The sequence below is a fragment of the Ornithorhynchus anatinus genome, chromosome 17 (assembly GCF_004115215.2).
Source record: "Ornithorhynchus anatinus isolate Pmale09 chromosome 17, mOrnAna1.pri.v4, whole genome shotgun sequence".
Classification (NCBI taxonomy): domain Eukaryota; kingdom Metazoa; phylum Chordata; class Mammalia; order Monotremata; family Ornithorhynchidae; genus Ornithorhynchus; species Ornithorhynchus anatinus.
The window spans coordinates 5690993-5703222 of NC_041744.1; the positions used below are offsets into that span (position 1 = coordinate 5690993).

Genomic DNA, 12230 nt, shown 5'->3' on the forward strand with positions numbered 1-12230 from the left:
GGACTGTGGCTCTGCTTCTCCGGCCGATGTGGTTTGGGAGAAAATACGCAGACGGCCTGGTGGAGAGAGCATGGGCCTGGGAGTCAGAGGACCCGGGTTCTAATGGTGGCTCTGCCAATTGTTTGCTGTGTGACCTCGGACCAGCCTCATCACTTTTCTGTGCCTCAGTTTCCTCAACTGTAAAATGGGGATTAAATTCTCCCTTCCTCCTACTTAGACTGTGAGCCCCACACTGGACAAGGATTGTGGTCAACCTGATTAACTCGTATCTACCCCACTGCTTGGAACACAGTAGGTGCTTAACAAATATCATAACAATAATAATAATAAAGGATTGGCAGCAGCACAGAGTCGGGGGAAATGGCCAGGACTCCAGGGGCAGGGGCTGAAGCTTATCTCACAAAGCCCAGGGTGGGCTTCATTCCAAGGGAACACTTTAAGCCTGAGGACTCTCCCCAGAGCTTAGTACAGTACTCTGCATATATAGTAAATCCTCAATAAATACCACTGATCGACTGAGTCACCCCTTTCCAACTGGATCTGGAGCGTGAAAGCGGCCAGGGTGCCCATTTAGTTAATTCCCCATCATCACCATTCTCGGTGGTTTTTATTGAGCACTTACTATTTGTAGACAGTACTTTACTAAGCCCTTGTGAGAGTACAACACAGTTGACAGACGCGTTGCCAGCTCTAGTACAGTCTCGAGGGGGAGGCAGATGTCATCGCCCGGGACCCCCCAAAAAACACCCAGTCCAGGCCTGAAATGAAACCCGTTTTGGTGGGGAGGCCTTCTCGGCCCTAGAGCAAGTTCTCCTCCCACTTTTCCTCCTCCTTTCTCTTCCCTGTGTTAGGATCCTGGGCAAGAGGAATCTGTGCTAACAGCATTGCTAGGAAATGCCTGTCATTCCTTGCCCTGGCCCCGGGGCTCCTAGGAGGAGGCTGTGGGACTCCCTAAAACTGACATAATTCTAGGCAGCTGCTCCACACCCAGCCCGGGCTTCCCTATCCTTCTGCTAAACCTCGTTCCCCTGGAAAGGGGCCTGACATGGGCTTTTTGGCTCAGCTCCTTCCGGGGGAGAGAAAGTCACATGGGCTGGATGTGGAAACAGCTGATTCGTCCCCTGAGGTCACCCACTTGCCGGCAATCAGCTGTTACTGGGGCTAAAGGCAGGAAGTTTCCTTAAAGGGAGAGGACCCACACCCCAAATTTCCCTGACCCTCTCTGGGGCTGGCTGGAGGGACATCCACTTTCCTCTTCCCCATTCCTTCCAGAGCCGAGCCGTCCAAACCGGTCCCCTAGGAGAGCTGAGGGGGAGGAGCTGGGGAAAGGGAGGCTCGGAGTGCACCCCTATTTATTTTGTTTAATGAGATGTACATCACCCTGATTCTATTTATTTGCCATTGTTTTTATGAGATGTTCTTCCCCTTGCCTCTATTTATTGCCATTGTTCTTGTTTGCCTGTCTCCCCCGATTAGACTGTAAGCCCGTCAGAGGGCAGGGACTGTCTCTAACTGTTGCCGATTTGTACACTCCAGGCGCTTAGTACAGTGCTCTGCACATAGTAAGCGCTCGATGAATACTATTGAATGAATGAATAAACCTTAAATCCCTGCAGCTGAATCCCCACCCGTCAGACCCCCAGTGGTCCAGGCAGTTTTCACTGGGGCTCCTGGAAGGGAGCGGTGCCTTCGGCTCTTTCCCGGGGACCCCCCGCAGATGACTCTGGTCCTGATCGAGGGCAAGAATCACCCCATCTTCCGGCACAGCCCCTGAGAAGCTTCCTCCCTCTCCCGGCTCCAACTCTCTTTTTTCTCTTTTTAACTCCAATGCTCCGCATCCGCCCCTTTAAGTAACCTGTAAAGTCACGGCTCGGAGGAACTTTTGCGAAGTCATCGGGTTCAGCTTCATTTGCCCAGCCCTCCCCCACCTCTCCGGCCTCTGATTGGTCAAAAAAAAAAGAAGAAACGGCCTCCTCATTGGTCCAAAGATTTGCAACTTCGTTGGCCAGAGGCAGGAATTCTTAAAGAGGCAGTGAAGGGGCGGGCGACCGAGGGTTGGGTTCGGGCTCGATGCCAGAAGTTAAAGGCTGAGCCCCTCCTTCATTCGTCACCACTCCTTATAGAGCCTGGGACCCCGCAGCAGGTCGGTGAACGGCCCGCCAAGGGGCTCGTTTGGAGCTTTATAAGATTTGGTGGAGGGGATGTGAAGGAGGTAGGAGCTGAAAGTGGAAAAGCTCAGGAGAAGAGGCCCCAGTTAGATATCCCTTTGGTGGGGCGGGCTCGGGAGCCTCAGGAAACAGCCATCCTATCCCGAAGGGCCTGATTCCCCAGCTCTGAAGAGGGCGGTGCCTAGAAATTCCTGAACCAGCAGGACTGTATTTCTTAGTCCTCTCATTCATTCATTCAGTAGTATTTATTGAGCGCTTACTAGGTGCAGAGCACTGTACTAAGCGCTTGGAATATACAGTTCGGCAACAGATACAGACAATCCCTGCCCATTGATGGGCTTCCAGTCTAGTCGGGGGAGACAGAGGGACAAAAACAGTAGCAATAAATAGAATCAAGGGGATCTCATTAACAAAATAAATAGGGTAATAAAGATATATAATCCTGATCTATCCTCATCCCATCACCGCCTCCACAGCATGGCCCTTTTGCCACCAGCCAGATGGGCGGGGGCTTGAGGGAGATGGAGACTTTAATCGATCAATGGCGTCGATCGAGCGCTCGCTGTGTGCAGAGCGCTTGGGAAAGTACCATATGATACAGTTGGTAGATGTCATCCCTGCCCAAAAGAAACTTACAGTCTACACGGGGGGTGGCTGTCGCTCACCCGAACTCCTGTCCCTCCTCATCCTCTACCCCAGTATCTCCCCGAGCAGTAGATCTGAGGCAGCTGCGGAGGACTGATAATCTGGACCGGAAGGCAGCATTCTTCGGCTGCAAAGGGGCAGCAAAACCCGTGTCCCTAAGCCGGACAGAACATCTGTCCCGAGGTAGAGATGAAAACTCCAACCCCTTCAAAGCTGAGAAGGGTTCTGCTCTTACAATCCTACGGTCAGCCTATCTCTGCTGGGCAAGAAGGCTCCCATGCTAGTGAAGTCGGCATAAACGTTGCACCAAGACTGGCAGAGCCTCCCCAGCCCTCTCTGCCCCATCCCCAGAGCCACAGGCAGGATAGTAAGGGGTGTTAGCGGTTTCCAGATCGTTTCACCCTTTATCCTACCCGAGGAACATTCAGCTCCAGAAAATGACACCACCATCTTCCAAGCTGGAGAATGATGAGATAATAAGGCCTCCAGGTAAATAGCCCTTCGGCTCCAGGCCCCCTGCTGCCTCCATCCCCCTGCTCTAGTCTCAACAGTCACCTCAACCACAGGCACATTCGGCAGGCCGAGCTAACAATGATAATAATGATGTTGGTATTTGTTAAGCGCTTACTATGTGCAGAGCACTGTTCTAAGCGCTGGGGTAGATATGGGGTAATCAGGTCATCCCACGTGGGGGTCACAGTTAATCCCCATTTTACAGATGAGGGAACTGAGGCCCAGAGAAGTGAAGTGACTTGCCCACAGTCACACAGCTGGCAAGCGGCAGAGCCGGGATGCGAACCCATGACCTCTGACTCCCAAGCCCGGGCTCCTTCCACTGAGCCACGCTGCTTCTTAGCCAAGCTAACCCCTCTCCTGTGGGTCTGCCTGTCGCTCCACCCGAGAGTAGGTCAAGCCCACTGGCATCGCAAGGGCAGCCCGAGGACCAGTTAAACCGAAGACATAAACCCACCCGGGGTGGTCTCCTCCACAGAGGGGTGGCGGGCAATCTCGTGGCCTGGACCACCCTCCAGTATCATGCAGCGTGGCTCAGTGGAAAGAGCCCGGGCTTGGGAGTCAGAGGTCATGGGTTCTAATCCCGGCCCCGCCACTTGTCAGCTGGGTGACTGTGGGCAAGTCGCTTCACTTCTCTGAGCCTCAGTTCCCTCATCTGTAAAATGGGGATGGAGACTGTGAGCCCCATGTGGGACAACCTGATCATCTTGTATCCCCCCAGCGCTTAGAACAGTGCTTTGCACATTGTAAGTGCATAACAAATGCCATCATTATTATTATGCAGCGTGGCTCAGTGGAAAGAGCCCGGGCTTGGGAGTCAGAGGTCATGGGTTCGCATCCCGGCTCCGCCACTTGTCAGCTGTGTGACTTTGGGCAAGTCACTTCTCTGGACTTCAGTGACCCCATCTGTAAAATGGGGCTGAAGACTGTGAGCCCCACGTGGGACAACCTGATCATCTTGTATCCCCCCCCCCCCAGCACTTAGAGCAGTGCTTTGCACACAATAAGCACTTAACAAATGCCATTATTATTATTATTATTATTATGGCCGGCCCGGCCGCACCTCAGCCTGTGCAGCTAGCTCCCTGTGCCCCGTCGGGGGCCGGGACGAGAACGGGTCACCGTCCTGGCGGCCCCACCCCGGGAGTCCAGCACGCTCCCGGGGGCCGGTGGAGGGGAAAGTGAGCCCGTCAAAGGGCCGGTCTCTGTTATCGATCTGTCCATTCCAAGCGCTTAGCACAGCGCTCTGCACAGAGTGAGCGCTCAATCAATACTATGGAATGAATGAATGAATGAATGAAAACCGCTGTTTTTCCCGGCGGGGAGGATCCGGGGCCCTTTAAGGACTTGCCCGGGCCGGGTTCCGGGCTCAGTTTAAAAATGCCAACTCACAGAGCGCGGTGGCTGCTGGGAGTCGTAGTCCCGCCCGGGGGACTCCATTACCTACAATGCCTCGCGGCCGCCCCGGGGGGGGGGGCGTCTCGAGCTCTCCGATTGGCTCTCGGGGACGCCACTCCAGAGGGGCGGGGAGGGCGGGGCCCGGAGGCTTTCCCCGCCGCCCATTGGCCCGCCGGCCGGCGGGGAGCTGCCCGTCAGAGGCCGCGCCGGGCGGGGGGCGGGGCCGCGCCGGCCGCCGATTGGTGGAGGGCGGCGCCAGCGGGCGTTGGCGTCACGGCGCCGCCAGCTGATCGGAGGCTGGAGCCGGTGTGTGCGGGGCGCTGGCGGGGAGACGGAGCCGCCGGGCGCGGGGAGCGGACGCGCCGGGCCCGCTCCCTTGTCCGCCCGCCCGCCCGCCACCAGGTGGGTGTGAGCCCCGGGGGCCCGCGCCGGAGGCGGGGCGGGGAAGGACCGGCCCGCCGCGGCCTGCGGACGAGCTCCGGGCTCCGGACCCCGGACCCCGGACCCCGGAGGGGGCAGGACCGGCCCGGGCGGGGGGCGCGCCCCGCGGGGATGGAGGAGCCGGGCCGCCCGGGGCGCGGCCGGGGGCTCGGGCCCGCCGTGCCCCTCCCCAGCTCCTTCCCCGCCGGCTACGTTATGTAAGGGGAGGGGGAGAGGGAGCGGGGGGCGGCGCGGGCCGTTATGCAACCCGCAGGTTAAGGTTTCGGGGGGGGGGGGGCGGAGGGGGCTGGCCGACGGCCCCCGCCCTCCACCCCCGCCCTCCACCCCCGACCCTCGCCGGGCCCGGGCGGTCGGGGCCCCGGGAAGGTCACCTCTGCCCCTCCTCGCTGCCCCCGGCCCGGCCCTCCCGGGGAGCCGGACGCCCCACTGGGTGGGGCGGGCCCGGGTTAGTCATCGCCGGGCTCCCCCCGCCCCTCCGCCGCCTGGCGCATTCCTCCCCGCCGACCGGGCCCGGGATGCGGGGTCCGCTCCCTGCCCCCCTCCCCGCCCCCCAGCCTGTCCTCCTCCTCCTCCTCCTCCTCCGCTGCCGGCTCCCCTTCGGGGTGGGGGGCGGGGTCCCCGGGCGGGAGGAGGGGGTGAGGAAGCCGGGGGCCGCCCCCTCCCCGCCCAGCTCCGCCAAGGGCACCCGGACCGAAGGGGGCCTCCGGGACACGAAGCCGCAGGCCCGGCGAGCGGGGCAGGTGCGAGGACGAGGAGGAGGTGGGGGCTCCTTGGGGGAAGCCCCCTCGGGGGTCCGGGCCGCCCCCGCCGCCGTCTCCGGGGATGAGGGGCCCGGGGGCTCGGCCGCCAGCTGGGAGGAGGGGGCGTGGGAGGGGCGCGGGGGGCCCCGGCCGCCCCCGCCCGTGGGCCCCCGGCCATGCTGCAGGGCCGCGGCTTTTCCTGCTGATTCATGCGTTGGAGCTGGGGGGGGAGGGGGCGGGCGGGCGGGCGGCGGGGGGGCCGGGGCGGGGCCTGGGACTTGGAACAAAGTTCAGACACGGAGGGGCCGGCAGACGGCCCGGAATTCATACCAGATGTACCCGGAATGCACGAGCGGAATGCCTGGCATCTGGGACGCCCGGACGGCCCGGCCCCCCGGCCCCCCGGCCCGGGCTCCCCCCGGGGGAGAGGCCGCCCCCGGCCGCGGACCGCCCCGCCTCCCCCGCATCGCCCCCCGCCAGGCCCCCCGGCATCGGAAGGAGGGCCCCGCCCGGGCCCCAGGGGCCGGGGCCTCCGGGGGGGGGGCGGGGGGGTCCCGGCCCCACCCTCCTGCGCCCGGCCCACGGTGTGGGTCCTGGGGGGGTGACACCGAAGGCGGCCCGGTGGGATGCCCAGCCTCGGTGCAGGGGGCGAGGGGTGGGGCCGGGCAGGGCCCTGGCAGAGCAGAGTGCTGGGGGGGCCGCCACGACCCTTGGCCAAAGGCATCCAGGCCGGCCCCCGCCCCCCAGACAAGGCCGGGAGCCAGAAGACGAACCTACGGTAAAAGCGGGGAGGGGGGTCAGACCCAATTCCGCTGCGCCTAGACACCCCCTCCCCCCCCCGGGCCGGGGAGGGGGGGTCGTGGTGATGCCGCTTAGTACAGCGCTCTGCCCACAGCGAGCGCTCGAATCCAACCGGTTGATGGGGCGGAGCGGGCACGGAGGGGTCCCCCCGGCCCCTGGCAGATCGGAGTGGGCCGGCCTGGGCTCTGACCTGCTTTTCTCTTCTCTCCCCCGCCCCGTCCAGGTGACCCCGTGTGCCGGCCCGGGCCTGGCTGAGTCACAGCAGTTCTTCAGTGGCAAGCTTTACGTCCTGTCCCAGCTAAAGCTGCCAGTTGAAGAACTGTTGAACTCAGCCCCTGTCTGCCACGAGGACCAGGAGGACGAGGACCGGAGCTGCTCCTACTGCCCGGAAGGTGATTTTGGAGGGGGCGGGGGGTGGTCGTGGCTATAAGGAGGCAGTGAAGGGGGAAGAGCCCAGGGGGCCGTGAAAGGGTGATGACTGAGGAGCAGGGGGCAACCCAGGGAGGGTGGAGACTCGGCGGGTCACTGTAACTTCGGTACGTCCCTCGGCCGAGGTCAGTGGTGGGTCGCCGTAACTTCGCCGTGTCCCTCCGAGGTCAGTGTGTGCAGAGCGCTCAGTCCTCATGGGTTCTGAATCATGGACTGCTTGCTGGGGGCTGTGAGTACGGAGGCACGGGTACCCAGCCTCTCCCTCCAAGGGGTAAGGTTGGGAAGTGGGTGCCTTTCCAGACTGGTTTCGCCTCCCTGGGGGAGGTGGGGAGGGTACGGGGAAGGGATTGACTGATGTGGTAAGTGGGTCTAGAACTGGAGATTTGGGGGGGGGCTGCCCCGCTCTGGGGCGGGTGGGGGTAGAGATGACCCCCCCCCTCGCGTCTTTACAGGAAGAGTAGAAGGAAGGCCAAACCCCTCTCCCCTCCCTTCTCTCTTCCCAACCCTTACCCCCTTTGGGGCAGACCGTTCTTTCTGTTTCTCTCCTTCCCTGGTCCCTCTCCCCTCCCTAACGCCGAGATGCAACCCTCAGAGCGGAGCCCGGCCCTTCCCTCATGGCACTGGGGCCGGGCCCCACTCTGCCCCTCCGTTTCCTCCTTTCCCTGGCCTGCCAAAGGGTCGAGAGGGGAATCGACGAGATCGGCTCCAGGAAAGTTGCTCCGCAATCGAGTGCCCCCTCTGTAAATGGCACTGGGGGTGGGCCGGGGGGGAGAGGGCGAGTTTCCACTCTAGATCAGGAGCGGAGCCTGAGGGCACCGGAGAGGAAGCCTCCCCGCCCCCTTCATCAGACCTCTGTGTCACCTTCCTCTCTCTTCCACCCCTGTGAGGTGGAAGATGGGGAGGGGGAAAGTGAGAATCATAGAGCAAAAAAGCAGTTGGACAGCTTACGCCAACCCCCCGCCCAACTCTCCGCTGCCTTGCCCCCTCCCCATCTTGTGCCCGCAAGCTGGCACCCTCTGTTGCTGGACATCCTTGGCCTGCTCTCATCTGATCAGAATGTGTTCTCCCCCTGCTCCTCCTTTGGATCTGTCTCTGTCCTTTGTGTCTCTCTCTGTCTCTCCCACTCTCACTTCCTCCCCTCCTCCCTTGATTACTCCTCACACCCCTCCCCCTCTCCTTTCAAATCACCCCACCACTTTCCACCTACTTCTTGGGACCCCAGGAGCAGGGTCAGCGTGAAGCATGCAAGTGCTGCTTTTTCAGCCTTGAACCCTGGAGGGAGCAGGGTGGGGGGAAGGGGAGGGTAGAGGTGGTAGAGACATGGAGGAGCAGGTGGCCCCACCCCCACCCAGCAGCAAGGTCCGTCCCTCCTGCTGCCCTAGGGTGGGGCTGCCGGGAAGGTCACCGGTTGGAGTATGTCCACAGAAAGGGGGGGAGGGGGAGAGAGCAGGCCCCGGCCGCCGCTCTGCCCAGCGAGCCGCTCTCTGCCACCCGATCCAACTCCGAGCTAGGTGGTGTGGTTGATCTGGGACCTGCCCAGCTCTGCCTTCTGCTCCTTTCCATTTCAAGGAGCTGAAAGAGGTAAAGTCTAGGGGCCGCAGGACCCTCCCTCTCTTCCCGGAACGCGGGGAGAATACAGTGCTCTCTGACCCACCCCCTCTCCCCTCTCTCCAATAAAAAGATCAATCTCAAACTCTTGTTTGTTCTGTGAACCTAAAGTAGGGGAGGGCATGGTGCGGTGGCAGGTGTCTGCCAGCCAGAGGCAGGCTTCAACCCTGTGCCTGACCTCGCTCGGCTCTCCCTGGTGCGGTCGCGGCGTCCTTGGGCCTGGGGCCGGGTGGGGGGGATGCATCGGGCCGGGGGTTGCTCTCCTTGGAACCGGAGGGGCGTGGAGCAGGCCCGGAGGAGTCCCGGGGTGGCTCCCTTAGGGGCCGGGGCAGGAGGGATCAGGCCCAGGGGTGTCCCGGCGCTGCTCTGTGCGGGTGAACGTGGATGGAACGTGAATGACGGGATGGGCCTTGGAGAAGGTCGGGGAGAGACCGGGGATAGGAGGTGAGTTTTCAGGCTGGAAAGCACCTGTCTAGTTGAGGACCACAGTTGCCTTCCCGCCCCTAAGGTGCCCTCCTCCTGTCCCAACTCAGCTACTGTGGAAGGCTGGGGATGGGGAGGACGAGCTGGACTTGGCCCCATGCGGAGGGTTAGGGGCAAGCGGAGCAGCGCGGGGAGTGGCCGGCCCGGCAGGGCCTGGTGGCAGAGGTTTTGGTCACACCTCAGGCTCTCACCCTTGGCCACAAGGAGGCCGGCTCTCTCTCCTCCACCGGGGTTGAGGGTGTGGCTACTGATAACCTCTTAACTCAGGATATGAAGTAAAGACTTCCCATTCATTCATTCAGTGGCATTTATTGAGGGCTTACTGTGTACTGAGCACTGCGGAGAATGCAATATAACAAACGGACCCATTCCCTGCCCACAGTGAGCTATCACGCTGACTCAGTTTCTCCTCCCCACCCCCCCCACTGTCAATGGTTGCTCCTCTTCCCCCTAACTTCCCTGGGTGGCCCTTGCAACACTTTTCCCTTGGAGAGCGGGTCAGTCTTTGGGTGGGAGGAAGTCTCTTTGCCTGCCTGTAACCCCGAGGCGGGGCCGCTGCGGCTCCCCCAAAATGGGGGAAAATCCTCACTTGCCCCCTACTGCCTCCCCTGGTGTTTGCCACAGGACCAGCCTCTCTAATTCCCTGGACTGGACACTATCTGAAGCCCCTGCTTTGGTGCCCCCGGCTCTTCTGTGAACCCAAAAAGTGGCTGTCTACATCCTGCCTCCTCTGAACACGGATAAAATGGGACCTCAACCCCTTTGGGAGGAATAGTTCAGCGGGGACGGGCCTGCAATCGACCGACAGTATCGGTCGAGCACCTACTGTGTTCAGAACAGTGTACTAGACGCCTGGGAGTCCACAACAGAGCCGACAGACATGACCCCTGCCCTGAAGGAGCTTTCAGTCGAGCAAGAGAATCTGGATTCCAGTCAGGGCTGTCTGAGGAAGATTCCTCAGAGCGCTTATGTACATATCCATAACTTATATTAATGTCTGTCTCGCCTTCTAGACTGTAAGCTCATTGTGCATAGGAAATGTCTACCAACTCTCTCGTACTCTCCCAAGTGCTCAGATCAGTGCTCTGCACACAGTAAGTGCTCAATCAATCGTATTTATTGATTGATAAGGGGAGGCCTGGATCTGCTTCGAGACCGGGGAACGGGCAGCAGCACTGACAACCATGCAGTTTATGCACCTCGGAGGTGGAGAGGTCCCGGGGAGGGCTGATAACCAGGGAGGCTGAGCTGAGGGAGGGCATTGCTCTGGGGGAGTTGCCGAGCGAGGGGGGAGTTGCTCTCGGAGGGGAGGGGTCCGGTAAGGAAGGGAGTGCACTCTGGGATGCTTTCATGGGACTCCCTCTGACCTATTTTATCTTGACTCTACCTCAGTGCTCAGTACAGTGCTTGGCACACGATAAGCACTCAACAGATATCACAAATATTACTATGGGCAGAGAGATTGGGCTTTTTAGTTTGGAGAAGTCCCCCTCCCTGGACCCACAAGGCTGGGAGTGGAATAATGATAGTTGTAGTATTAAGAGCTTACTCTGGGCTAAGCATTTAAACACCGAGGTAGGTACAAGGTAATCAGTCCCTGTCTTATATGGGGTTCACAGCCTAGGGAGGGAGAACCAAGAGGCATTTAATCTCCCTTTTACAGATGAGGAAACTGAAGTACAGTGAAGTTAAATGACTCCCAAAGTCACACAGCAGGTACACGGTGGAGCTGGGATCAGGACCCAGGTCCTCTGATCCCCAGGCTAAAAGAGGTGGGTGAGAGGTGACGGAGGCAAGGCCTAGGTATTCCCCAGGCCTGTGGCAGGGCAGGATTGCCTCTTCCCCACTGCTTCTCGCCTCTTCCTCCCCTCCAGTTCCCCCCCACCCCCCCACCCCTAGAGCTCCTCTTTGGCCGCCTGCGGTTCCACCTCTCCGTCGCAACATGTGACCCCAACACCTCCACAGCACCCATCCCGGGGGCGTGAGGTCCCCTTCCAGCCTCTCTGCCCCTCCCTGGCAGCCAGCTCGGCGAGTTCCTGGCAAAGGGCGAACAGGGAGGCAACATGTACAAAGGGGAATGTCGATCAACGTGGACGGCGGGGAGACGTGGAGATCACACGGCTTGCCGGCAAACCCCGGGCCTTTAGCTCTGCCCTGCACTGCTCCTCCTTGCACCATTCTAAATGGAACAACAGACTCTGCCTGTACGGGCCAAGGGCCTGTACAGAAACTCCTTGTTTTCCAGGATCGAGCCTCTACTAGGGTATAACTCCCCCAGTGCTCCGGTCCCGTTGTCCCCTGGGTCGACGCTCTCAGGCTAGTCCCCCAGAGCGGCAGCGCTCGGCTCGCAGGTGCTGACGGGCTTTCTCTTTGGAGGCGCGGCAGCCGTCCGGTCACCTGTGTGGGGGTGGGTAGTACCGTGGATTTGGAAGTCCTGAGGGTGAGGGCGGTTCCCCCTGAAATTTCGGGGGTCATTCCTGGGTTCTAACCCTGGAGTCGATTCCGTGGGAGGGGTGGTTCCACCATCACCGACATCGGCGGCAGCAGCAGTCATCGAAAATCTCGGGGGTGCCCAATCGACTGCTATTTATTGAGCACCTACCCGTGCAGAGCACTATATTAAGTGCTTGGGGAGAGTACAATATAACAGAGTTGATAGTTCCATTCCCTGCCCACAATAAGCTTACTGTCCAGAGAGGGAATAATGGTATTTGTTAAGCGCTTACTATGAGCCAAGCGCTGTACTAAGCACTGGAGTAGATATAAGATAGTCGGGTCCCACATACGGCTGACGGTCTAAGTAGGAGGGAGAACAGGTATCGAATCCCCATTTTGCAGATGGGGGACCCGAGGCACAGAGAAGTGAAGTGACTCGGCCCAGGTCACGCAGCAGACAAACGGTGGAGTCAGGATTAGAACCCAGGTCCTGTGACTCCCAGGCCCGTGTTCTTTCCACTAAGTCAGGCTGCTAAGGACTAGGAGCCCTACAGAGGCAGCTTGAAAC

At 60.5% G+C, this 12230-nt stretch overlaps 1 non-coding gene across 1 annotated transcript; it reads left to right on the plus strand.

Annotated features, from left to right (window-relative positions):
• Nucleotides 1-6934: 6934 nt before the first annotated feature.
• Nucleotides 6935-7056, plus strand: MIR22 (microRNA mir-22). The gene has a single exon (NR_034720.1). It is a non-coding gene; the product is annotated as a microRNA mir-22 (primary transcript).
• Nucleotides 7057-12230: the final 5174 nt, after the last annotated feature.